Source organism: Channa argus, unplaced genomic scaffold (assembly GCF_033026475.1).
Source record: "Channa argus isolate prfri unplaced genomic scaffold, Channa argus male v1.0 Contig041, whole genome shotgun sequence".
Lineage (NCBI taxonomy): Eukaryota > Metazoa > Chordata > Actinopteri > Anabantiformes > Channidae > Channa > Channa argus.
This window is the reverse complement of record NW_027125260.1, coordinates 202,453-225,664: the sequence shown is the minus strand read 5'-3', so window position 1 is coordinate 225,664 and position 23,212 is coordinate 202,453. Positions and strand designations below refer to the sequence as shown.

At 41.5% G+C, this 23,212-nt stretch overlaps 24 pseudogenes; all 24 read left to right on the top strand.

Annotated features, from left to right (window-relative positions):
• The first annotated feature begins 78 nt into the window (after positions 1-78).
• Positions 79-197, top strand: LOC137118491 (5S ribosomal RNA; annotated as a pseudogene).
• Positions 198-1,065: 868 nt separating this feature from the next.
• On the top strand, positions 1,066-1,184 carry LOC137118673 (5S ribosomal RNA; annotated as a pseudogene).
• An 867-nt stretch (positions 1,185-2,051) lies between these two features.
• Positions 2,052-2,170, top strand: LOC137118790 (5S ribosomal RNA; annotated as a pseudogene).
• An 868-nt stretch (positions 2,171-3,038) lies between these two features.
• Positions 3,039-3,157, top strand: LOC137118630 (5S ribosomal RNA; annotated as a pseudogene).
• Positions 3,158-4,024: 867 nt separating this feature from the next.
• LOC137118695 (5S ribosomal RNA) lies at positions 4,025-4,143 on the top strand (annotated as a pseudogene).
• An 857-nt stretch (positions 4,144-5,000) lies between these two features.
• On the top strand, positions 5,001-5,119 carry LOC137118553 (5S ribosomal RNA; annotated as a pseudogene).
• Positions 5,120-5,986: 867 nt separating this feature from the next.
• LOC137118749 (5S ribosomal RNA) lies at positions 5,987-6,120 on the top strand (annotated as a pseudogene).
• An 857-nt stretch (positions 6,121-6,977) lies between these two features.
• On the top strand, positions 6,978-7,096 carry LOC137118490 (5S ribosomal RNA; annotated as a pseudogene).
• Positions 7,097-7,953: 857 nt separating this feature from the next.
• On the top strand, positions 7,954-8,072 carry LOC137118732 (5S ribosomal RNA; annotated as a pseudogene).
• An 868-nt stretch (positions 8,073-8,940) lies between these two features.
• On the top strand, positions 8,941-9,059 carry LOC137118628 (5S ribosomal RNA; annotated as a pseudogene).
• Positions 9,060-9,926: 867 nt separating this feature from the next.
• LOC137118701 (5S ribosomal RNA) lies at positions 9,927-10,045 on the top strand (annotated as a pseudogene).
• Positions 10,046-10,912: 867 nt separating this feature from the next.
• LOC137118574 (5S ribosomal RNA) lies at positions 10,913-11,031 on the top strand (annotated as a pseudogene).
• An 867-nt stretch (positions 11,032-11,898) lies between these two features.
• LOC137118622 (5S ribosomal RNA) lies at positions 11,899-12,017 on the top strand (annotated as a pseudogene).
• Positions 12,018-12,884: 867 nt separating this feature from the next.
• Positions 12,885-13,003, top strand: LOC137118672 (5S ribosomal RNA; annotated as a pseudogene).
• Positions 13,004-13,871: 868 nt separating this feature from the next.
• LOC137118718 (5S ribosomal RNA) lies at positions 13,872-13,990 on the top strand (annotated as a pseudogene).
• An 867-nt stretch (positions 13,991-14,857) lies between these two features.
• On the top strand, positions 14,858-14,976 carry LOC137118824 (5S ribosomal RNA; annotated as a pseudogene).
• An 868-nt stretch (positions 14,977-15,844) lies between these two features.
• LOC137118671 (5S ribosomal RNA) lies at positions 15,845-15,963 on the top strand (annotated as a pseudogene).
• Positions 15,964-16,831: 868 nt separating this feature from the next.
• LOC137118647 (5S ribosomal RNA) lies at positions 16,832-16,950 on the top strand (annotated as a pseudogene).
• Positions 16,951-17,818: 868 nt separating this feature from the next.
• Positions 17,819-17,937, top strand: LOC137118627 (5S ribosomal RNA; annotated as a pseudogene).
• An 867-nt stretch (positions 17,938-18,804) lies between these two features.
• LOC137118823 (5S ribosomal RNA) lies at positions 18,805-18,923 on the top strand (annotated as a pseudogene).
• An 868-nt stretch (positions 18,924-19,791) lies between these two features.
• Positions 19,792-19,910, top strand: LOC137118670 (5S ribosomal RNA; annotated as a pseudogene).
• An 868-nt stretch (positions 19,911-20,778) lies between these two features.
• On the top strand, positions 20,779-20,897 carry LOC137118646 (5S ribosomal RNA; annotated as a pseudogene).
• Positions 20,898-21,765: 868 nt separating this feature from the next.
• On the top strand, positions 21,766-21,884 carry LOC137118626 (5S ribosomal RNA; annotated as a pseudogene).
• Positions 21,885-22,751: 867 nt separating this feature from the next.
• Positions 22,752-22,870, top strand: LOC137118694 (5S ribosomal RNA; annotated as a pseudogene).
• Positions 22,871-23,212: the final 342 nt, after the last annotated feature.

Here is a 23,212-nt window from a genome sequence, read left to right as displayed (position 1 = left end):
CATTTATCTTCTTCTTAGCAAGTGTCATGCATTCTGCTTTTCTAGCGTTTTTAAGAGCTGTTGATAATGTCAAATGCAGCTTACGGCCACACCGCTCTCTAAGCGCCCGATCTCGTCCGATCTCGGCAGCCAAATAGAGCCGGGCCTGGTTAGTACTTGGTAGGAAGACCGCCTGGGAATACCAGGTGCTGTAAGCTTTTTTGCTTGGGTTTACGGGCAGCTCAAGCTGGTGTTACTGCCTATTTATTCATAGAAATTGTTCTATATTTTCATCAAATTTTGTTCTTTCATTGCTGTTTTGCTACTTTATTGGTTTGTCAACCATCGTGCTTCATTACTAGTAGACCATGTTACGGTCATGGCCATATGTGTTGTTTTTATTTTCTTGTTCTTATAGGTGCCCTGCCTGATTGGCTGGATTTGGGGGAAGTACAGGAAGCTGATTGGTCCATCCTACACTTCCTGGAGTTTTAAAAGTACGGTTCCCAACAGCTAGCGAGGCTCTTTCTGGCAGCAGCACCTGTTTGCTGTTCTTAGTTTCCAAATCTTATTTAGCATTTTTGAATTGTTAGGTTTTGTGCCGTGGTTTTGTTTATAAATTGTATATTTTGTAAATAGTATTAAATCTGTAGGGGTGGACTGCCATTTTTCTTTTGATTGTTTTCTCTTGTTTTCACATTAGGGAGTTAGGGTTAGCGACTATCTTTTGGTTTGTTTATTTCTATCAGGCTAGCTAGCACTTTCTGTGGGAAATGGCTTATTTTGTTTATTATGTTGGCCTTGGTTCGCCCTGAGTTGTAGTGTCATGTTTTGTTTGGCACTTTCTTTCGTTTAAAATAAATATCATTCTGTTGGAACATCTCGATTCTGGATTTTGGTTTGGGGATCGGAGAGGGAACATGCTAATTTATCTTTGTATGTTGCACCCTGACCCCCTAGACAGGGGCGTAACAGACCAGTACAGTTATAGTACTTTGTACTTTGCCACATTTATCTTCTTCTTAGCAAGTGTCATGCATTCTGCTTCTCCAGCGTTTTTAAGAGCTGTTGATGATGTCAAATGCAGCTTACGGCCACACCGCTCTCTGAGCGCCCGATCTCGTCCGATCTCAGCAGCCAAATAGGGCCGGGCCTGGTTAGTACTTGGTAGGAAGACCGCCTGGGAATACCAGGTGCTGTAAGCTTTTTTGCTTGGGTTTACGGGCAGCACAAGCTGGTGTTACTGCCTATTTATTCATAGAAATTGTTCTATATTTTCATCAAATTTTGTTCTTTCATTGCTGTTTTGCTACTTTATTGGTTTGTCAACCATCGTGCTTCATTACTAGTAGACCATGTTACGGTCCTGGCCATATGTGTTGTTTTTATTTTCTTGTTCTTATAGGTGCCCTGCCTGATTGGCCGGATTTGGGGGAAGTACAGGAAGCTGATTGGTCCATCCTACACTTCCTGGAGTTTTAAAAGTACGGTTCCCAACAGCTAGCGAGGCTCTTTCTGGCAGCAGCACCTGTTTGCTGTTCTTGGTTTCCAAACCTTATTTAGCATTTTTGAATTGTTAGGTTTTGTGCCGTGGTTTTGTTTATAAATTGTATATTTTGTAAATAGTATTAAATCTGTAGGGGTGGACTGCCATTTTCTTTTGATTGTTTTCTCTTGTTTTCAAATTAGGGAGTTAGGGTTAGCGACTGTCTTTTGGTTTGTTTATTTCTATCAGGCTAGCTAGCACTTTCTGTGGGAAATGGCTTATTTTGTTTATTATGTTGGCCTTGGTTCGCCCTGAGTTGTAGTGTCATGTTTTGTTTGACAGTTTCTTTCGTTTAAAATAAATATCATTCTGTTGGAACATCTCGATCCTGGATTTTGGTTTGGGGATCGGAGAGGGAACATGCTAATTTATCTTTGTATGTTTCACCCTGACCCCCTAGACAGGGGCGTAAAAGACCAGTACAGTTATAGTACTTTGTACTTTGCCACATTTATCTTCTTCTTAGCAAGGGTCATGCATTCTGCTTCTCCAGCGTTTTTAAGAGCTGTTGATGATGTCAAATGCAGCTTACGTCCACACCGCTCTCTAAGCGCCCGATCCCGTCCGATCTCGGCAGCCAAATAGGGCCGGGCCTTGTTAGTACTTGGTAGGAAGACCGCCTGGGAATACCACGTGCTGTAAGCTTCTTTGCTTGGGTTTACGGGCAGCACAAGCTGGTGTTACTGCCTATTTATTCATAGAAATTGTTCTATATTTTCATCAAATTTTGTTCTTTCATTGCTGTTTTGCTACTTTATTGGTTTGCCAACCATCGTGCTTCATTACTAGTAGACCATGTTACGGTCCTGGCCATATGTGTTGTTTTTATTTTCTTGTTCTTATAGGTGCCCTGCCTGATTGGCCGGATTGGGGGGCAGTACCGGAAGCTGAGTGGTCCATCCTACACTTCCTGGAGTTTTAAAAGTACGGTTCCCAACAGCTAGCGAGGCTCTTTCTGGCATCAGCACCTGTTTGCTGTTCTTGGTTTCCAAACCTTATTTAGCATTTTTGAATTGTTAGGTTTTGTGCCGTGGTTTTGTTTATAAATTGTATATTTTGTAAATAGTATTAAATCTGTAGGGGTGGACTGCCATTTTTCTTTTGATTGTTTTCTCTTGTTTTCGCATTAGGGAGTTAGGGTTAGCGACTATCTTTTGGTTTGTTTCTTTCTATCAGGCTAGCTAGCACTTTCTGTGGGAAATGGCTTATTTTGTTTATTATGTTGGCCTTGGTTCGCCCTGAGTTGTAGTGTCATGTTTTGTTTGACACTTTCTTTCGTTTAAAATAAATATCATTCTGTTGGAATATCTCAATCCTGGATTTTGGTTTGGGGATCGGAGAGGGAACATGCAAATTTATCTTTGTATGTTTCACCCTGACCCCCTAGACAGGGGCGTAACAGACCAGTACAGTTATAGTACTTTGTACTTTGCCACATTTATCTTCTTCTTAGCAAGTGTCATGCATTCTGCTTCTCTAGCGTTTTTAAGAGCTGTTGATGATATCAAATGCATGTTACGGCCACACCGCTCTCTAAGCGCCCGATCTCGTCCGATCTCGGCAGCCAAATAGGGCTGGGCCTGGTTAGTACTTGGTAGGAAGACCGCCTGGGAATACCAGGTGCTGTAAGCTTTTTTGCTTGGGTTTACGGGCAGCTCAAGCTGGTGTTACTGCCTATTTATTCATAGAAATTGTTCTATATTTTCATCAAATTTTGTTCTTTCATTGCTGTTTTGCTACTTTATTGGTTTGTCAACCATCGTGCTTCATTACTAGTAGACCATGTTACGGTCCTGGCCATATGTGTTGTTTTTATTTTCTTGTTCTTATAGGTGCCGTGCCTGATTGGCCGGATTTGGGGGAAGTACAGGAAGCTGATTGGTCCATCCTACACTTCCTGGAGTTTTAAATGTACGGTTCCCAACAGCTAGCGAGGCTCTTTCTGGCAGCAGCACCTGTTTGCTGTTCTTGGTTTCCAAATCTTATTTAGCATTTTTGAATTGTTAGGTTTTGTGCCGTGGTTTTGTTTATAAATTGTATATTTTGTAAATAGTATTAAATCTGTAGGGGTGGACTGCCATTTTCTTTTGATTGTTTTCTCTTGTTTTCACATTAGGGAGTTAGGGTTAGCGACTATCTTTTTGTTTGTTTATTTCTATCAGGCTAGCTAGCACTTTCTGTGGGAAATGGCTTATTTTGTTTATTATGTTGGCCTTGGTTCGCCCTGAGTTGTAGTGTCATGTTTTGTTTGACACTTTCTTTCGTTTAAAATAAATATCATTCTGTTGGAACATCTCAATCCTGGATTTTGGTTTGGGGATCGGAGAGGGAACATGCAAATTTATCTTTGTATGTTTCACCCTGACCCCCTAGACAGGGGCGTAACAGACCAGTACAGTTATAATACTTTGTACTTTGCCACATTTATCTTCTTCTTAGCAAGTGTCATGCATTCTGCTTCTCCAGCGTTTTTAAGAGCTGTTGATGATGTCAAATGCAGCTTACGGCCACACCGCTCTCTAAGCGCCCGATCTCGTCCGATCTCGGCAGCCAAATAGAGCCGGGCCTGGTTAGTACTTGGTAGGAAGACCGCCTGGGAATACCACGTGCTGTAAACTTCTTTGCTTGGGTTTACGGGCAGCACAAGCTGGTGTTACTGCCTATTTATTCATAGAAATTGTTCTATATTTTCATCAAATTTTGTTCTTTCATTGCTGTTTTGCTACTTTATTGGTTTGCCAACCATCGTGCTTCATTACTAGTAGACCATGTTACGGTCCTGGCCATATGTGTTGTTTTTATTTTGTTGTTCTTATAGGTGCCCTGCCTGATTTGCCGGATTGGGGGGCAGTACAGGAAGCGGATTGGTCCATCCTACACTTCCTGGAGTTTTAAAAGTACGGTTCCCAACAGCTAGCGAGGCTCTTTCTGGCATCAGCACCTGTTTGCTGTTCTTGGTTTCCAAACCTTATTTAGCATTTTTGAATTGTTAGGTTTTGTGCCGTGGTTTTGTTTATAAATTGTATATTTTGTAAATAGTATTAAATCTGTAGGGGTGAACTGCCATTTTCTTTGGACTGTTTTCACATTAGGGAGTTAGGGTTAGCGACTGTCTTTTGGTTTGTTTATTTCTATCAGGCTAGCTAGCACTTTCTGTGGGAAATGGCTTATTTTGTTTATTATGTTGGCCTTGGTTCGCCCTGAGTTGTAGTGTCATGTTTTGTTTGACACTTTCTTTCGTTTAAAATAAATATCATTCTGTTGGAACATCTCGATCCTGGATTTTGGTTTGGGGATCGAAGATGGAACATGCTAATTTATCTTTGTGTGTTGCACCCTGACCCCCTAGACAGGGGCGTAACAGACCAGTACAGTTATAGTACTTTGTACTTTGCCACATTTATCTTCTTCTTAGCAAGTGTCATGCATTCTGCTTCTCCAGCGTTTTTAAGAGCTGTTGATGATGTCAAATGCAGCTTACGGCCACACCGCTTTCTAAGCGCCCGATCTCGTCCGATCTCGGCAGCCAAATAGAGCCGGGCCTGGTTAGTACTTGGTAGGAAGACCGCCTGGGAATACCAGGTGCTGTAAGCTTTTTTGCTTGGGTTTACGGGCAGCACAAGCTGGTGTTACTGCCTATTTATTCATAGAAATTGTTCTATATTTTCATCAAATTTTGTTCTTTCATTGCTGTTTTGCTACTTTATTGGTTTGTCAACCATCGTGCTTCATTACTAGTAGACCATGTTATGGTCCTGGCCATATGTGATGTTTTTATTTTGTTGTTCTTATAGGTGCCCTGCCTGATTGGCCGGATTTGGGGGAAGTACAGGAAGCTGATTGGTCCATCCTACACTTCCTGGAGTTTTAAAAGTACGGTTCCCAACAGCTAGCGAGGCTCTTTCTGGCAGCAGCACCTGTTTGCTGTTCTTGGTTTCCAAACCTTATTTAGCATTTTTGAATTGTTAGGTTTTGTGCCGTGGTTTTGTTTATAAATTATATATTTTGTAAATAGTATTAAATCTGTAGGGGTGGACTGCCATTTTCTTTTGATTGTTTTCTCTTGTTTTCACATTAGGGAGTTAGGGTTAGCGACTGTCTTTTGGTTTGTTTATTTCTATCAGGCTAGCTAGCACTTTCTGTGGGAAATGGCTTATTTTGTTTATTATGTTGGCCTTGGTTCACCCTGAGTTGTAGTGTCATGTTTTGTTTGACACTTTCTTTCGTTTAAAATAAATATCATTCTGTTGGAACATCTCGATCCTGGATTTTGGTTTGGGGATCGGAGAGGGAACATGCTAATTTATCTTTGTATGTTTCACCCTGACCCCCTAGACAGGGGCGTAACAGACCAGTACAGTTATAGTACTTTGTACTTTGCCACATTTATCTTCTTCTTAGCAAGTGTCATGCATTCTGCTTCTCTAGCGTTTTTAAGAGCTGTTGATGATGTCAAATGCAGCTTACGGCCACACCGCTCTCTAAGCGCCCGCTCTCTAAGCGCCCGATCTCGTCCGATCTCGGCAGCCAAATAGAGCCGGGCCTGGTTAGTACTTGGTAGGAAGACCGCCTGGGAATACCAGGTGCTGTAAGCTTTTTTGCTTGGGTTTACGGGCAGCACAAGCTGGTGTTACTGCCTATTTATTCATAGAAATTGTTCTATATTTTCATCAAATTTTGTTCTTTCATTGCTGTTTTGCTACTTTATTGGTTTGCCAACCATCGTGCTTCATTACTAGTAGACCATGTTACGGTCCTGGCCATATGTGTTGTTTTTATTTTCTTGTTCTTATAGGTGCCCTGCCTGATTGGCCGGATTGGGGGGCAGTACAGGAAGCTGATTGGTCCATCCTACACTTCCTGGAGTTTTAAAAGTACGGTTCCCAACAGCTAGCGAGGCTCTTTCTGGCATCAGCACCTGTTTGCTGTTCTTGGTTTCCAAACCTTATTTAGCATTTTTGAATTGTTAGGTTTTGTGCCGTGGTTTTGTTTATAAATTGTATATTTTGTAAATAGTATTAAATCTGTAGGGGTGAACTGGCATTTTCTTTGGACTGTTTTCACATTAGGGAGTTAGGGTTAGCGACTGTCTTTTGGTTTGTTTATTTCTATCAGGCTAGCTAGCACTTTCTGTGGGAAATGGCTTATTTTGTTTATTATGTTGGCCTTGGTTCACCCTGAGTTGTAGTGTCATGTTTTGTTTGACACTTTCTTTCGTTTAAAATAAATATCATTCTGTTGGAACATCTCGATCCTGGATTTTGGTTTGGGGATCGGAGAGGGAACATGCTAATTTATCTTTGTATGTTGCACCCTGACCCCCTAGACAGGGGCGTAACAGACCAGTACAGTTATAGTCCTTTGTACTTTGCCACATTTATCTTCTTCTTAGCAAGTGTCATGCATTCTGCTTCTCCAGCGTTTTTAAGAGCTGTTGATGATGTCAAATGCAGCTTACGGCCACACCGCTCTCTAAGCGCCCGATCTCGTCCGATCTCGGCAGCCAAATAGAGCCGGGCCTGGTTAGTACTTGGTAGGAAGACCGCCTGGGAATACCAGGTGCTGTAAGCTTTTTTGCTTGGGTTTACGGGCAGCACAAGCTGGTGTTACTGCCTATTTATTCATAGAAATTGTTCTATATTTTCATCATATTTTGTTCTTTCATTGCTGTTTTGCTACTTTATTGGTTTGTCACCCATCGTGCTTCATTACTAATAGACCATGTTACGGTCCTGGCCATATGTGTTGTTTTTATTTTCTTGTTCTTATAGGTGCCCTGCCTGATTGACCGGATTGGGGGGCAGTACAGGAAGCTGATTGGTCCATCCTACACCTGCTGGAGTTTTAAAAGTACGGTTCCCAACAGCTAGCGAGGCTCTTTCTGGCATCAGCACCTGTTTGCTGTTCTTGGTTTCCAAACCTTATTTAGCATTTTTGAATTGTTAGGTTTTGTGCCGTGGTTTTGTTTATAAATTGTATATTTTGTAAATAGTATTAAAAATGTAGGGGTGAACTGCCATTTTCTTTGGACTGTTTTCACATTAGGGAGTTAGGGTTAGCGACTGTCTTTTGGTTTGTTTATTTCTATCAGGCTAGCTAGCACTTTCTGTGGGAAATGGCTTATTTTGTTTATTATGTTGGCCTTGGTTCGCCCTGAGTTGTAGTGTCATGTTTTGTTTGACACTTTCTTTCGTTTAAAATAAATATCATTCTGTTGGAACATCTCGATCCTGGATTTTGGTTTGGGGATCGGAGAGGGAACATGCTAATTTATCTTTGTATGTTTCACCCTGACCCCCTAGACAGGGGCGTAACAGACCAGTACAGTTATAGTACTTTGTACTTTGCCACATTTATCTTCTTCTTAGCAAGGGTCATGCATTCTGCTTCTCCAGCGTTTTTAAGAGCTGTTGATGATGTCAAATGCAGCTTACGGCCACACCGCTCTCTAAGCGCCCGATCCCGTCCGATCTCGGCAGCCAAATAGGGCCGGGCCTTGTTAGTACTTGGTAGGAAGACCGCCTGGGAATACCACGTGCTGTAAGCTTCTTTGCTTGGGTTTACGGGCAGCACAAGCTGGTGTTACTGCCTATTTATTCATAGAAATTGTTCTATATTTTCATCAAATTTTGTTCTTTCATTGCTGTTTTGCTACTTTATTGGTTTGCCAACCATCGTGCTTCATTACTAGTAGACCATGTTACGGTCCTGGCCATATGTGTTGTTTTTATTTTCTTGTTCTTATAGGTGCCCTGCCTGATTGGCCGGATTGGGGGGCAGTACCGGAAGCTGAGTGGTCCATCCTACACTTCCTGGAGTTTTAAAAGTACGGTTCCCAACAGCTAGCGAGGCTCTTTCTGGCATCAGCACCTGTTTGCTGTTCTTGGTTTCCAAACCTTATTTAGCATTTTTGAATTGTTAGGTTTTGTGCCGTGGTTTTGTTTATAAATTGTATATTTTGTAAATAGTATTAAATCTGTAGGGGTGGACTGCCATTTTTCTTTTGATTGTTTTCTCTTGTTTTCGCATTAGGGAGTTAGGGTTAGCGACTGTCTTTTGGTTTGTTTCTTTCTATCAGGCTAGCTAGCACTTTCTGTGGGAAATGGCTTATTTTGTTTATTATGTTGGCCTTGGTTCGCCCTGAGTTGTAGTGTCATGTTTTGTTTGACACTTTCTTTCGTTTAAAATAAATATCATTCTGTTGGAATATCTCAATCCTGGATTTTGGTTTGGGGATCGGAGAGGGAACATGCAAATTTATCTTTGTATGTTTCACCCTGACCCCCTAGACAGGGGCGTAACAGACCAGTACAGTTATAGTACTTTGTACTTTGCCACATTTATCTTCTTCTTAGCAAGTGTCATGCATTCTGCTTCTCTAGCGTTTTTAAGAGCTGTTGATGATATCAAATACATGTTACGGCCACACCGCTCTCTAAGCGCCCGATCTCGTCCGATCTCGGCAGCCAAATAGGGCTGGGCCTGGTTAGTACTTGGTAGGAAGACCGCCTGGGAATACCAGGTGCTGTAAGCTTTTTTGCTTGGGTTTACGGGCAGCTCAAGCTGGTGTTACTGCCTATTTATTCATAGAAATTGTTCTATATTTTCATCAAATTTTGTTCTTTCATTGCTGTTTTGCTACTTTATTGGTTTGTCAACCATCGTGCTTCATTACTAGTAGACCATGTTACGGTCCTGGCCATATGTGTTGTTTTTATTTTCTTGTTCTTATAGGTGCCGTGCCTGATTGGCCGGATTTGGGGGAAGTACAGGAAGCTGATTGGTCCATCCTACACTTCCTGGAGTTTTAAATGTACGGTTCCCAACAGCTAGCGAGGCTCTTTCTGGCAGCAGCACCTGTTTGCTGTTCTTGGTTTCCAAATCTTATTTAGCATTTTTGAATTGTTAGGTTTTGTGCCGTGGTTTTGTTTATAAATTGTATATTTTGTAAATAGTATTAAATCTGTAGGGGTGGACTGCCATTTTCTTTTGATTGTTTTCTCTTGTTTTCACATTAGGGAGTTAGGGTTAGCGACTATCTTTTGGTTTGTTTATTTCTATCAGGCTAGCTAGCACTTTCTGTGGGAAATGGCTTATTTTGTTTATTATGTTGGCCTTGGTTCGCCCTGAGTTGTAGTGTCATGTTTTGTTTGACACTTTCTTTCGTTTAAAATAAATATCATTCTGTTGGAACATCTCAATCCTGGATTTTGGTTTGGGGATCGGAGAGGGAACATGCAAATTTATCTTTGTATGTTTCACCCTGACCCCCTAGACAGGGGCGTAACAGACCAGTACAGTAATAGTACTTTGTACTTTGCCACATTTATCTTCTTCTTAGCAAGTGTCATGCATTCTGCTTCTCTAGCGTTTTTAAGAGCTGTTGATGATGTCAAATGCATGTTACGGCCACACCGCTCTCTAAGCGCCCGATCTCTTCCGATCTCGGCAGCCAAATAGGGCCGGGCCTGGTTAGTACTTGGTAGGAAGACCGCCTGGGAATACCAGGTGCTGTAAGCTTTTTTGCTTGGGTTTACGGGCAGCTCAAGCTGGTGTTACTGCCTATTTATTCATAGAAATTGTTCTATATTTTCATCAAATTTTGTTCTTTCATTGCTGTTTTGCTACTTTATTGGTTTGTCAACCATCGTGCTTCATTACTAGTAGACCATGTTACGGTCCTGGCCATATGTGTTGTTTTTATTTTCTTGTTCTTATAGGTGCCCTGCCTGATTGGCCGGATTTGGGGGAAGTACAGGAAGCTGATTGGTCCATCCTACACTTCCTGGAGTTTTAAAAGTACGGTTCCCAACAGCTAGCGAGGCTCTTTCTGGCAGCAGCACCTGTTTGCTGTTCTTGGTTTCCAAATCTTATTTAGCATTTTTGAATTGTTAGGTTTTGTGCCGTGGTTTTGTTTATAAATTGTATATTTTGTAAATAGTATTAAATCTGTAGGGGTGGACTGCCATTTTCTTTTGATTGTTTTCTCTTGTTTTCACATTAGGGAGTTAGGGTTAGCGACTATCTTTTGGTTTGTTTATTTCTATCAGGCTAGCTAGCACTTTCTGTGGGAAATGCCTTATTTTGTTTATTATGTTGGCCTTGGTTCGCCCTGAGTTGTAGTGTCATGTTTTGTTTGACACTTTCTTTCGTTTAAAATAAATATCATTCTGTTGGAACATCTCGATTCTGGATTTTGGTTTGGGGATCGGAGAGGGAACATGCTAATTTATCTTTGTATGTTGCACCCTGACCCCCTAGACAGGGGCGTAACAGACCAGTACAGTTATAGTACTTTGTACTTTGCCACATTTATCTTCTTCTTAGCAAGTGTCATGCATTCTGCTTCTCCAGCGTTTTTAAGAGCTGTTGATGATGTCAAATGCAGCTTACGGCCACACCGCTCTCTGAGCGCCCGATCTCGTCCGATCTCGGCAGCCAAATAGGGCCGGGCCTGGTTAGTACTTGGTAGGAAGACCGCCTGGGAATACCAGGTGCTGTAAGCTTTTTTGCTTGGGTTTACGGGCAGCTCAAGCTGGTGTTACTGCCTATTTATTCATAGAAATTGTTCTATATTTTCATCAAATTTTGTTCTTTCATTGCTGTTTTGCTACTTTATTGGTTTGTCAACCATTGTGCTTCATTACTAGTAGACCATGTTACGGTCCTGGCCATATGTGTTGTTTTTATTTTCTTGTTCTTATAGGTGCCATGCCTGATTGGCCGGATTTGGGGGAAGTACAGGAAGCTGATTGGTCCATCCTACACTTCCTGGAGTTTTAAATGTACGGTTCCCAACAGCTAGCGAGGCTCTTTCTGGCAGCAGCACCTGTTTGCTGTTCTTGGTTTCCAAATCTTATTTAGCATTTTTGAATTGTTAGGTTTTGTGCCGTGGTTTTGTTTATAAATTGTATATTTTGTAAATAGTATTAAATCTGTAGGGGTGGACTGCCATTTTCTTTTGATTGTTTTCTCTTGTTTTCACATTAGGGAGTTAGGGTTAGCGACTATCTTTTGGTTTGTTTATTTCTATCAGGCTAGCTAGCACTTTCTGTGGGAAATGGCTTATTTTGTTTATTATGTTGGCCTTGGTTCGCCCTGAGTTGTAGTGTCATGTTTTGTTTGACACTTTCTTTCGTTTAAAATAAATATCATTCTGTTGGAACATCTCAATCCTGGATTTTGGTTTGGGGATCGGAGAGGGAACATGCAAATTTATCTTTGTATGTTTCACCCTGACCCCCTAGACAGGGGCGTAACAGACCAGTACAGTTATAGTACTTTGTACTTTGCCACATTTATCTTCTTCTTAGCAAGTGTCATGCATTCTGCTTCTCTAGCGTTTTTAAGAGCTGTTGATGATGTCAAATGCATGTTACGGCCACACCGCTCTCTAAGCGCCCGATCTCGTCCGATCTCGGCAGCCAAATAGAGCCGGGCCTGGTTAGTACTTGGTAGGAAGACCGCCTGGGAATACCAGGTGCTGTAAGCTTTTTTGCTTGGGTTTACGGGCAGCTCAAGCTGGTGTTACTGCCTATTTATTCATAGAAATTGTTCTATATTTTCATCAAATTTTGTTCTTTCATTGCTGTTTTGCTACTTTATTGGTTTGTCAACCATCGTGCTTCATTACTAGTAGACCATGTTACGGTCCTGGCCATATGTGTTGTTTTTATTTTCTTGTTCTTATAGGTGCCCTGCCTGATTGGCCGGATTTGGGGGAAGTACAGGAAGCTGATTGGTCCATCCTACACTTCCTGGAGTTTTAAAAGTACGGTTCCCAACAGCTAGCGAGGCTCTTTCTGGCAGCAGCACCTGTTTGCTGTTCTTGGTTTCCAAATCTTATTTAGCATTTTTGAATTGTTAGGTTTTGTGCCGTGGTTTTGTTTATAAATTGTATATTTTGTAAATAGTATTAAATCTGTAGGGGTGGACTGCCATTTTCTTTTGATTGTCTTCTCTTGTTTTCACATTAGGGAGTTAGGGTTAGCGACTATCTTTTGGTTTGTTTATTTCTATCAGGCTAGCTAGCACTTTCTGTGGGAAATGGCTTATTTTGTTTATTATGTTGGCCTTGGTTCGCCCTGAGTTGTAGTGTCATGTTTTGTTTGACACTTTCTTTCGTTTAAAATAAATATCATTCTGTTGGAACATCTCGATTCTGGATTTTGGTTTGGGGATCGGAGAGGGAACATGCTAATTTATCTTTGTATGTTGCACCCTGACCCCCTAGACAGGGGCGTAACAGACCAGTACAGTTATAGTACTTTGTACTTTGCCACATTTATCTTCTTCTTAGCAAGTGTCATGCATTCTGCTTCTCCAGCGTTTTTAAGAGCTGTTGATGATGTCAAATGCAGCTTACGGCCACACCGCTCTCTGAGCGCCCGATCTCGTCCGATCTCAGCAGCCAAATAGGGCCGGGCCTGGTTAGTACTTGGTAGGAAGACCGCCTGGGAATACCAGGTGCTGTAAGCTTTTTTGCTTGGGTTTACGGGCAGCACAAGCTGGTGTTACTGCCTATTTATTCATAGAAATTGTTCTATATTTTCATCAAATTTTGTTCTTTCATTGCTGTTTTGCTACTTTATTGGTTTGTCAACCATCGTGCTTCATTACTAGTAGACCATGTTACGGTCCTGGCCATATGTGTTGTTTTTATTTTCTTGTTCTTATAGGTGCCCTGCCTGATTGGCCGGATTTGGGGGAAGTACAGGAAGCTGATTGGTCCATCCTACACTTCCTGGAGTTTTAAAAGTACGGTTCCCAACAGCTAGCGAGGCTCTTTCTGGCAGCAGCACCTGTTTGCTGTTCTTGGTTTCCAAACCTTATTTAGCATTTTTGAATTGTTAGGTTTTGTGCCGTGGTTTTGTTTATAAATTGTATATTTTGTAAATAGTATTAAATCTGTAGGGGTGGACTGCCATTTTTCTTTTGATTGTTTTCTCTTGTTTTCGCATTAGGGAGTTAGGGTTAGCGACTGTCTTTTGGTTTGTTTCTTTCTATCAGGCTAGCTAGCACTTTCTGTGGGAAATGGCTTATTTTGTTTATTATGTTGGCCTTGGTTCGCCCTGAGTTGTAGTGTCATGTTTTGTTTGACACTTTCTTTCGTTTAAAATAAATATCATTCTGTTGGAACATCTCAATCCTGGATTTTGGTTTGGGGATCGGAGAGGGAACATGCAAATTTATCTTTGTATGTTTCACCCTGACCCCCTACACAGGGGCGTAACAGACCAGTACAGTTATAGTACTTTGTACTTTGCCACATTTATCTTCTTCTTAGCAAGTGTCATGCATTCTGCTTCTCTAGCGTTTTTAAGAGCTGTTGATGATATCAAATGCATGTTACGGCCACACCGCTCTCTAAGCGCCCGATCTCGTCCGATCTTGGCAGCCAAATAGGGCTGGGCCTGGTTAGTACTTGGTAGGAAGACCGCCTGGGAATACCAGGTGCTGTAAGCTTTTTTGCTTGGGTTTACGGGCAGCTCAAGCTGGTGTTACTGCCTATTTATTCATAGAAATTGTTCTATATTTTCATCAAATTTTGTTCTTTCATTGCTGTTTTGCTACTTTATTGGTTTGTCAACCATCGTGCTTCATTACTAGTAGACCATGTTACGGTCCTGGCCATATGTGTTGTTTTTATTTTCTTGTTCTTATAGGTGCCGTGCCTGATTGACCGGATTTGGGGGAAGTACAGGAAGCTGATTGGTCCATCCTACACTTCCTGGAGTTTTAAATGTACGGTTCCCAACAGCTAGCGAGGCTCTTTCTGGCAGCAGCACCTGTTTGCTGTTCTTGGTTTCCAAATCTTATTTAGCATTTTTGAATTGTTAGGTTTTGTGCCGTGGTTTTGTTTATAAATTGTATATTTTGTAAATAGTATTAAATCTGTAGGGGTGGACTGCCATTTTCTTTTGATTGTTTTCTCTTGTTTTCACATTAGGGAGTTAGGGTTAGCGACTATCTTTTGGTTTGTTTATTTCTATCAGGCTAGCTAGCACTTTCTGTGGGAAATGGCTTATTTTGTTTATTATGTTGGCCTTGGTTCGCCCTGAGTTGTAGTGTCATGTTTTGTTTGACACTTTCTTTCGTTTAAAATAAATATCATTCTGTTGGAACATCTCAATCCTGGATTTTGGTTTGAGGATCGGAGAGGGAACATGCAAATTTATCTTTGTATGTTTCACCCTGACCCCCTAGACAGGGGCGTAACAGACCAGTACAGTTATAGTACTTTGTACTTTGCCACATTTATCTTCTTCTTAGCAAGTGTCATGCATTCTGCTTTTCTAGCGTTTTTAAGAGCTGTTGATAATGTCAAATGCAGCTTACGGCCACACCGCTCTCTAAGCGCCCGATCTCGTCCGATCTCGGCAGCCAAATAGAGCCGGGCCTGGTTAGTACTTGGTAGGAAGACCGCCTGGGAATACCAGGTGCTGTAAGCTTTTTTGCTTGGGTTTACGGGCAGCTCAAGCTGGTGTTACTGCCTATTTATTCATAGAAATTGTTCTATATTTTCATCAAATTTTGTTCTTTCATTGCTGTTTTGCTACTTTATTGGTTTGTCAACCATCGTGCTTCATTACTAGTAGACCATGTTACGGTCATGGCCATATGTGTTGTTTTTATTTTCTTGTTCTTATAGGTGCCCTGCCTGATTGGCCGGATTTGGGGGAAGTACAGGAAGCTGATTGGTCCATCCTACACTTCCTGGAGTTTTAAAAGTACGGTTCCCAACAGCTAGCGAGGCTCTTTCTGGCAGCAGCACCTGTTTGCTGTTCTTAGTTTCCAAATCTTATTTAGCATTTTTGAATTGTTAGGTTTTGTGCCGTGGTTTTGTTTATAAATTGTATATTTTGTAAATAGTATTAAATCTGTAGGGGTGGACTGCCATTTTTCTTTTGATTGTTTTCTCTTGTTTTCACATTAGGGAGTTAGGGTTAGCGACTATCTTTTGGTTTGTTTATTTCTATCAGGCTAGCTAGCACTTTCTGTGGGAAATGGCTTATTTTGTTTATTATGTTGGCCTTGGTTCGCCCTGAGTTGTAGTGTCATGTTTTGTTTGGCACTTTCTTTCGTTTAAAATAAATATCATTCTGTTGGAACATCTCGATTCTGGATTTTGGTTTGGGGATCGGAGAGGGAACATGCTAATTTATCTTTGTATGTTGCACCCTGACCCCCTAGACAGGGGCGTAACAGACCAGTACAGTTATAGTACTTTGTACTTTGCCACATTTATCTTCTTCTTAGCAAGTGTCATGCATTCTGCTTCTCCAGCGTTTTTAAGAGCTGTTGATGATGTCAAATGCAGCTTACGGCCACACCGCTCTCTGAGCGCCCGATCTCGTCCGATCTCAGCAGCCAAATAGGGCCGGGCCTGGTTAGTACTTGGTAGGAAGACCGCCTGGGAATACCAGGTGCTGTAAGCTTTTTTGCTTGGGTTTACGGGCAGCACAAGCTGGTGTTACTGCCTATTTATTCATAGAAATTGTTCTATATTTTCATCAAATTTTGTTCTTTCATTGCTGTTTTGCTACTTTATTGGTTTGTCAACCATCGTGCTTCATTACTAGTAGACCATGTTACGGTCCTGGCCATATGTGTTGTTTTTATTTTCTTGTTCTTATAGGTGCCCTGCCTGATTGGCCGGATTTGGGGGAAGTACAGGAAGCTGATTGGTCCATCCTACACTTCCTGGAGTTTTAAAAGTACGGTTCCCAACAGCTAGCGAGGCTCTTTCTGGCAGCAGCACCTGTTTGCTGTTCTTGGTTTCCAAACCTTATTTAGCATTTTTGAATTGTTAGGTTTTGTGCCGTGGTTTTGTTTATAAATTGTATATTTTGTAAATAGTATTAAATCTGTAGGGGTGGACTGCCATTTTTCTTTTGATTGTTTTCTCTTGTTTTCGCATTAGGGAGTTAGGGTTAGCGACTGTCTTTTGGTTTGTTTCTTTCTATCAGGCTAGCTAGCACTTTCTGTGGGAAATGGCTTATTTTGTTTATTATGTTGGCCTTGGTTCGCCCTGAGTTGTAGTGTCATGTTTTGTTTGACACTTTCTTTCGTTTAAAATAAATATCATTCTGTTGGAACATCTCAATCCTGGATTTTGGTTTGGGGATTGGAGAGGGAACATGCAAATTTATCTTTGTATGTTTCACCCTGACCCCCTAGACAGGGGCGTAACAGACCAGTACAGTTATAGTACTTTGTACTTTGCCACATTTATCTTCTTCTTAGCAAGTGTCATGCATTCTGCTTCTCTAGCGTTTTTAAGAGCTGTTGATGATGTCAAATGCATGTTACGGCCACACCGCTCTCTAAGCGCCCGATCTCGTCCGATCTCGGCAGCCAAATAGGGCCGGGCCTGGTTAGTACTTGGTAGGAAGACCGCCTGGGAATACCAGGTGCTGTAAGCTTTTTTGCTTGGGTTTACGGGCAGCTCAAGCTGGTGTTACTGCCCATTTATTCATAGAAATTGTTCTATATTTTCATCAAATTTTGTTCTTTCATTGCTGTTTTGCTACTTTATTGGTTTGTCAACCATCGTGCTTCATTACTAGTAGACCATGTTACGGTCCTGGCCATATGTGTTGTTTTTATTTTCTTGTTCTTATAGGTGCCCTGCCTGATTGGCCGGATTGGGGGGCAGTACCGGAAGCTGAGTGGTCCATCCTACACTTCCTGGAGTTTTAAAAGTACGGTTCCCAACAGCTAGCGAGGCTCTTTCTGGCATCAGCACCTGTTTGCTGTTCTTGGTTTCCAAACCTTATTTAGCATTTTTGAATTGTTAGGTTTTGTGCCGTGGTTTTGTTTATAAATTGTATATTTTGTAAATAGTATTAAATCTGTAGGGGTGGACTGCCATTTTTCTATTGATTGTTTTCTCTTGTTTTCGCATTAGGGAGTTAGGGTTAGCGACTGTCTTTTGGTTTGTTTCTTTCTATCAGGCTAGCTAGCACTTTCTGTGGGAAATGGCTTATTTTGTTTATTATGTTGGCCTTGGTTCGCCCTGAGTTGTAGTGTCATGTTTTGTTTGACACTTTCTTTCGTTTAAAATAAATATCATTCTGTTGGAATATCTCAATCCTGGATTTTGGTTTGGGGATCGGAGAGGGAACATGCAAATTTATCTTTGTATGTTTCACCCTGACCCCCTAGACAGGGGCGTAACAGACCAGTACAGTTATAGTACTTTGTACTTTGCCACATTTATCTTCTTCTTAGCAAGTGTCATGCATTCTGCTTCTCTAGCGTTTTTAAGAGCTGTTGATGATATCAAATGCATGTTACGGCCACACCGCTCTCTAAGCGCCCGATCTCGTCCGATCTCGGCAGCCAAATAGGGCTGGGCCTGGTTAGTACTTGGTAGGAAGACCGCCTGGGAATACCAGGTGCTGTAAGCTTTTTTGCTTGGGTTTACGGGCAGCTCAAGCTGGTGTTACTGCCTATTTATTCATAGAAATTGTTCTATATTTTCATCAAATTTTGTTCTTTCATTGCTGTTTTGCTACTTTATTGGTTTGTCAACCATCGTGCTTCATTACTAGTAGACCATGTTACGGTCCTGGCCATATGTGTTGTTTTTATTTTCTTGTTCTTATAGGTGCCGTGCCTGATTGGCCGGATTTGGGGGAAGTACAGGAAGCTGATTGGTCCATCCTACACTTCCTGGAGTTTTAAATGTACGGTTCCCAACAGCTAGCGAGGCTCTTTCTGGCAGCAGCACCTGTTTGCTGTTCTTGGTTTCCAAATCTTATTTAGCATTTTTGAATTGTTAGGTTTTGTGCCGTGGTTTTGTTTATAAATTGTATATTTTGTAAATAGTATTAAATCTGTAGGGGTGGACTGCCATTTTCTTTTGATTGTTTTCTCTTGTTTTCACATTAGGGAGTTAGGGTTAGCGACTATCTTTTGGTTTGTTTATTTCTATCAGGCTAGCTAGCACTTTCTGTGGGAAATGGCTTATTTTGTTTATTATGTTGGCCTTGGTTCGCCCTGAGTTGTAGTGTCATGTTTTGTTTGACACTTTCTTTCGTTTAAAATAAATATCATTCTGTTGGAACATCTCAATCCTGGATTTTGGTTTGAGGATCGGAGAGGGAACATGCAAATTTATCTTTGTATGTTTCACCCTGACCCCCTAGACAGGGGCGTAACAGACCAGTACAGTTATAGTACTTTGTACTTTGCCACATTTATCTTCTTCTTAGCAAGTGTCATGCATTCTGCTTTTCTAGCGTTTTTAAGAGCTGTTGATAATGTCAAATGCAGCTTACGGCCACACCGCTCTCTAAGCGCCCGATCTCGTCCGATCTCGGCAGCCAAATAGAGCCGGGCCTGGTTAGTACTTGGTAGGAAGACCGCCTGGGAATACCAGGTGCTGTAAGCTTTTTTGCTTGGGTTTACGGGCAGCTCAAGCTGGTGTTACTGCCTATTTATTCATAGAAATTGTTCTATATTTTCATCAAATTTTGTTCTTTCATTGCTGTTTTGCTACTTTATTGGTTTGTCAACCATCGTGCTTCATTACTAGTAGACCATGTTACGGTCATGGCCATATGTGTTGTTTTTATTTTCTTGTTCTTATAGGTGCCCTGCCTGATTGGCCGGATTTGGGGGAAGTACAGGAAGCTGATTGGTCCATCCTACACTTCCTGGAGTTTTAAAAGTACGGTTCCCAACAGCTAGCGAGGCTCTTTCTGGCAGCAGCACCTGTTTGCTGTTCTTAGTTTCCAAATCTTATTTAGCATTTTTGAATTGTTAGGTTTTGTGCCGTGGTTTTGTTTATAAATTGTATATTTTGTAAATAGTATTAAATCTGTAGGGGTGGACTGCCATTTTTCTTTTGATTGTTTTCTCTTGTTTTCACATTAGGGAGTTAGGGTTAGCGACTATCTTTTGGTTTGTTTATTTCTATCAGGCTAGCTAGCACTTTCTGTGGGAAATGGCTTATTTTGTTTATTATGTTGGCCTTGGTTCGCCCTGAGTTGTAGTGTCATGTTTTGTTTGGCACTTTCTTTCGTTTAAAATAAATATCATTCTGTTGGAACATCTCGATTCTGGATTTTGGTTTGGGGATCGGAGAGGGAACATGCTAATTTATCTTTGTATGTTGCACCCTGACCCCCTAGACAGGGGCGTAACAGACCAGTACAGTTATAGTACTTTGTACTTTGCCACATTTATCTTCTTCTTAGCAAGTGTCATGCATTCTGCTTCTCCAGCGTTTTTAAGAGCTGTTGATGATGTCAAATGCAGCTTACGGCCACACCGCTCTCTGAGCGCCCGATCTCGTCCGATCTCAGCAGCCAAATAGGGCCGGGCCTGGTTAGTACTTGGTAGGAAGACCGCCTGGGAATACCAGGTGCTGTAAGCTTTTTTGCTTGGGTTTACGGGCAGCACAAGCTGGTGTTACTGCCTATTTATTCATAGAAATTGTTCTATATTTTCATCAAATTTTGTTCTTTCATTGCTGTTTTGCTACTTTATTGGTTTGTCAACCATCGTGCTTCATTACTAGTAGACCATGTTACGGTCCTGGCCATATGTGTTGTTTTTATTTTCTTGTTCTTATAGGTGCCCTGCCTGATTGGCCGGATTTGGGGGAAGTACAGGAAGCTGATTGGTCCATCCTACACTTCCTGGAGTTTTAAAAGTACGGTTCCCAACAGCTAGCGAGGCTCTTTCTGGCAGCAGCACCTGTTTGCTGTTCTTGGTTTCCAAACCTTATTTAGCATTTTTGAATTGTTAGGTTTTGTGCCGTGGTTTTGTTTATAAATTGTATATTTTGTAAATAGTATTAAATCTGTAGGGGTGGACTGCCATTTTTCTTTTGATTGTTTTCTCTTGTTTTCGCATTAGGGAGTTAGGGTTAGCGACTGTCTTTTGGTTTGTTTCTTTCTATCAGGCTAGCTAGCACTTTCTGTGGGAAATGGCTTATTTTGTTTATTATGTTGGCCTTGGTTCGCCCTGAGTTGTAGTGTCATGTTTTGTTTGACACTTTCTTTCGTTTAAAATAAATATCATTCTGTTGGAACATCTCAATCCTGGATTTTGGTTTGGGGATTGGAGAGGGAACATGCAAATTTATCTTTGTATGTTTCACCCTGACCCCCTAGACAGGGGCGTAACAGACCAGTACAGTTATAGTACTTTGTACTTTGCCACATTTATCTTCTTCTTAGCAAGTGTCATGCATTCTGCTTCTCTAGCGTTTTTAAGAGCTGTTGATGATGTCAAATGCATGTTACGGCCACACCGCTCTCTAAGCGCCCGATCTCGTCCGATCTCGGCAGCCAAATAGGGCCGGGCCTGGTTAGTACTTGGTAGGAAGACCGCCTGGGAATACCAGGTGCTGTAAGCTTTTTTGCTTGGGTTTACGGGCAGCTCAAGCTGGTGTTACTGCCCATTTATTCATAGAAATTGTTCTATATTTTCATCAAATTTTGTTCTTTCATTGCTGTTTTGCTACTTTATTGGTTTGTCAACCATCGTGCTTCATTACTAGTAGACCATGTTACGGTCCTGGCCATATGTGTTGTTTTTATTTTCTTGTTCTTATAGGTGCCCTGCCTGATTGGCCGGATTGGGGGGCAGTACCGGAAGCTGAGTGGTCCATCCTACACTTCCTGGAGTTTTAAAAGTACGGTTCCCAACAGCTAGCGAGGCTCTTTCTGGCATCAGCACCTGTTTGCTGTTCTTGGTTTCCAAACCTTATTTAGCATTTTTGAATTGTTAGGTTTTGTGCCGTGGTTTTGTTTATAAATTGTATATTTTGTAAATAGTATTAAATCTGTAGGGGTGGACTGCCATTTTTCTATTGATTGTTTTCTCTTGTTTTCGCATTAGGGAGTTAGGGTTAGCGACTGTCTTTTGGTTTGTTTCTTTCTATCAGGCTAGCTAGCACTTTCTGTGGGAAATGGCTTATTTTGTTTATTATGTTGGCCTTGGTTCGCCCTGAGTTGTAGTGTCATGTTTTGTTTGACACTTTCTTTCGTTTAAAATAAATATCATTCTGTTGGAATATCTCAATCCTGGATTTTGGTTTGGGGATCGGAGAGGGAACATGCAAATTTATCTTTGTATGTTTCACCCTGACCCCCTAGACAGGGGCGTAACAGACCAGTACAGTTATAGTACTTTGTACTTTGCCACATTTATCTTCTTCTTAGCAAGTGTCATGCATTCTGCTTCTCTAGCGTTTTTAAGAGCTGTTGATGATATCAAATGCATGTTACGGCCACACCGCTCTCTAAGCGCCCGATCTCGTCCGATCTCGGCAGCCAAATAGGGCTGGGCCTGGTTAGTACTTGGTAGGAAGACCGCCTGGGAATACCAGGTGCTGTAAGCTTTTTTGCTTGGGTTTACGGGCAGCTCAAGCTGGTGTTACTGCCTATTTATTCATAGAAATTGTTCTATATTTTCATCAAATTTTGTTCTTTCATTGCTGTTTTGCTACTTTATTGGTTTGTCAACCATCGTGCTTCATTACTAGTAGACCATGTTACGGTCCTGGCCATATGTGTTGTTTTTATTTTCTTGTTCTTATAGGTGCCGTGCCTGATTGGCCGGATTTGGGGGAAGTACAGGAAGCTGATTGGTCCATCCTACACTTCCTGGAGTTTTAAATGTACGGTTCCCAACAGCTAGCGAGGCTCTTTCTGGCAGCAGCACCTGTTTGCTGTTCTTGGTTTCCAAATCTTATTTAGCATTTTTGAATTGTTAGGTTTTGTGCCGTGGTTTTGTTTATAAATTGTATATTTTGTAAATAGTATTAAATCTGTAGGGGTGGACTGCCATTTTCTTTTGATTGTTTTCTCTTGTTTTCACATTAGGGAGTTAGGGTTAGCGACTATCTTTTTGTTTGTTTATTTCTATCAGGCTAGCTAGCACTTTCTGTGGGAAATGGCTTATTTTGTTTATTATGTTGGCCTTGGTTCGCCCTGAGTTGTAGTGTCATGTTTTGTTTGACACTTTCTTTCGTTTAAAATAAATATCATTCTGTTGGAACATCTCAATCCTGGATTTTGGTTTGGGGATCGGAGAGGGAACATGCAAATTTATCTTTGTATGTTTCACCCTGACCCCCTAGACAGGGGCGTAACAGACCAGTACAGTTATAATACTTTGTACTTTGCCACATTTATCTTCTTCTTAGCAAGTGTCATGCATTCTGCTTCTCCAGCGTTTTTAAGAGCTGTTGATGATGTCAAATGCAGCTTACGGCCACACCGCTCTCTAAGCGCCCGATCTCGTCCGATCTCGGCAGCCAAATAGAGCCGGGCCTGGTTAGTACTTGGTAGGAAGACCGCCTGGGAATACCACGTGCTGTAAACTTCTTTGCTTGGGTTTACGGGCAGCACAAGCTGGTGTTACTGCCTATTTATTCATAGAAATTGTTCTATATTTTCATCAAATTTTGTTCTTTCATTGCTGTTTTGCTACTTTATTGGTTTGCCAACCATCGTGCTTCATTACTAGTAGACCATGTTACGGTCCTGGCCATATGTGTTGTTTTTATTTTGTTGTTCTTATAGGTGCCCTGCCTGATTGGCCGGATTGGGGGGCAGTACAGGAAGCGGATTGGTCCATCCTACACTTCCTGGAGTTTTAAAAGTACGGTTCCCAACAGCTAGCGAGGCTCTTTCTGGCATCAGCACCTGTTTGCTGTTCTTGGTT